Source organism: Pteropus vampyrus, unplaced genomic scaffold, assembly GCF_000151845.1.
Source record: "Pteropus vampyrus isolate Shadow unplaced genomic scaffold, Pvam_2.0 Scaffold58, whole genome shotgun sequence".
NCBI lineage: Eukaryota > Metazoa > Chordata > Mammalia > Chiroptera > Pteropodidae > Pteropus > Pteropus vampyrus.
The window spans coordinates 1819609-1822473 of NW_011888839.1; the positions used below are offsets into that span (position 1 = coordinate 1819609).

The window sequence follows — 2865 nt, forward strand, 5'->3', positions numbered from 1 at the left end:
AAAATATGTTCTTCTGAAATCTTCATTCTAATTACTTGGCTAAGCCTGTGCAGCTGGTGGCACTGAGGCACCCTCCTGGCTTCTGGCCCTGCAGACCAGCTACAAAGTTCCCTGGGCCATTTCTGGCTAACCATCCAAAAGTTACTGGCCAAAAGGCAGCAGTTTCAAGGTCACTGTCCCACCTTTATCCCACCAGAGGTCACACGTTGGAAAAGTCCCATCTTGACCAAACTTTCTTATAGAATCGGACGTCCTCGGAGTGGTGGGGAGGCTAAAATTTCCTTGGTTGGCCCCAGGGGTGGGTGATGCTGTTGATGTGCGGGCCACTGATGGTATTCAAGAAGAAGAGGAAGGAAGTAGTGAACTGGCACCAGAACATCAGGGTGAAGCTGATGAGCGTGACCTGGTTCCTGAGGAGGATCACAAAGCTCAGGAGCCCATCAGATGAGAGGACAAATGAGATGAGGAGGAGGACAGAGCCCAGGGCCCACTTGTGCCGTGAGTGGAGGTCCTCAAACACCTGGGACACCACGAGGAGCTCCAGGCCAAAAATGGCAGCCACCACGGCCAAGGCGCTCACACTGCGAGCCCGGACCATGCCAACAGCCAGCCCTGGCACGTGGGCCTGACTCAGGTCTCTGAGGCAGTGTGGCCTGGTCCTGTTGGAGGTGGTACAGAAGTGCCATGGCCCAAAGAGGCGGTCCTCAGCCAGGAGCCAGTGGCCATCACAGATGGAGACGGAGGAGAGTACCACAGCCAAGGCGGCACACACGTTGATAAAGGTTCGGATGAAGGATTCAAAGAAGTACCAGTGGAGCCTCCTTTGGCCCAGCAGCCTCTGGGCCTCTTTTCCCCCAAGAGCCATGTGAGAAGAGGAGAAAGAAGAAGAAGAAGAAAAAGCCCCTTCTTAGAAGTAGATTCTGTAGATTCCCTTCTATATTACATAGATTTTCTTGGAGAGTTGAATGTATAGGAGGTGCAGAGATACTTCTACTACACATATGTATATATCAGAGGTGCTGCTTCTCCCTGTGACAGGGAAGAACCCCAGATAACTCCCACTGGAGCATGGATTAGCCTTCCCATAAGTTTCACAAGTGCACTGATTATATTCGAGGTCAGCATTAGCTCAGCTGTTCACCTGCATGCAGAATACTCAGGCTCCTGTGGGCGTGCCAACAAACACAACCACCCAATGTCATATTGTTTCTCTGGGAAAATGTGTTCCAAGTTCCCAGTAATTGGCTTATCAATGAACTTTTGGAAGAGAGCCCACTTGTAAGCTGAAAATAACTTGTTCTTTTTCTAAAACATATATTATCTTTCTTTTTTCACTCAAAAGTCTATAAATAAATATCTTCAGTGATGTAACTCATATTTTATCAATAAGAAACCTGAGCCATAGATATGGAATGACTTCTTTAAGTTTACATAAACTAATTAGTAGTTGAACCACTAAGTTCTGCTATTGAATCACTAGCCAACTGGTTGTATAAAATAAAATACACGAGTACACTCATTCAACTCATGTATATGCACTGAGCTCCAATTTGGCTAGCTTTTGTAATGTGCTTTTTGTAGTGGTTGGAAAGGATGAGAAAGTATTGGATAGGACAGTAATAAATGTTTCTTGCACTAACAGAAACTCTCACTCTCTTGCACTCTCGCTCTCTGATTTTTAAAGTAAAAAATGGAAAGATGGTACTCAAGGAGAAATGTTGCATAAGAAAGTTCATTTGCTACTGCTGGTGTGTGGTGAATATATTGCCCTCATCTTGTTCTTTTCAAGGAAACCTGCCCATATGGACAACATCCAAAGCCATGGGAAAGGTAAATGTAGTAAGGAAAACCTAATTGGGAAAATTCACCCTGAGGAATATACAAAAAGAAAACCACAACAAATAAGTGTTCTAAAAAGTAAAAAACAATAATTAAAAAAACAAAAAACAAAAACAGAAAAGCAGAGGCAGGCAGGCCAGCTGGCACCCGGAGAGACTTGTAAGTGGGAGAATGAGGGCTCTCAGATGGGAATTTCTGAGGATTAGTGCCTAAGACTCTGTTAGGTGGACTGGCTTTAAAACATAAGCTTTCTCAACAAGCTGTTTTTATCCCCTTTCTTCTTTTTGAAAACAAAACAAAACAATTTTTAAAAGGCTTCAGTCAGTACAGTTTGGGGTGGGGATAACTTTTTGAAATGTCAGGGGCTTTATCTGTTAAAAACAGATGTGTTATTTTGATTTTTCTATTTTAAATACCAATAGGTTGATGTGAAAAGGACAGTACACTGATTATAGGTTAAATACTGATTGTTATGGGTTGAATTATGTCTCCTCCAAAGTTTATATGTTGAAGTCCTAATACCCAGTACCTCAGAATATGATCATATTTGGAGACAAGGTCTTTACTGAGGTAATTAAGTTAAAATGAGGTCAGTACAGTGAGACCTAATCCAATATGACCAGTGTATACAAGGGAATGTGGAAACAGACATGCATATTGAAAAGATGATATGAAGATACAGGTCATCTATAAACCAAGTAGAAAGGCCTGGAACTGACCTTTCCCTCACAGCCCTCAGAAGGTATCCACCCTGCTGATACCTTGATCTTGGAATTTTAGCATCCAGAACTGTGGGAAAATAAATTCTGTTACTTAAGGCACCCAGTCTGTGGTAGCTTGTTATGGCAGCCCAGTAAACTAGTACACTAATAATACTCCGATCCTTAGAGTTGGGGAGAAAATGAAACAGGACGTTCAGCTTTTTGGCGAGTTAAAAAATAGTAGATGGGAAGAGATATGGCAATGTCTCTAGTAGCACAAAAGGCTAGGGCTGCTAGTTCCAAAAAAATTTGTAAACTTATACAA

General features: G+C 42.8%; 1 pseudogene; it reads right to left on the bottom strand.

Moving 5' to 3' along the window:
• Positions 1 to 271: 271 nt before the first annotated feature.
• LOC105292517 lies at positions 272 to 865 on the bottom strand (annotated as a pseudogene).
• Positions 866 to 2865: the final 2000 nt, after the last annotated feature.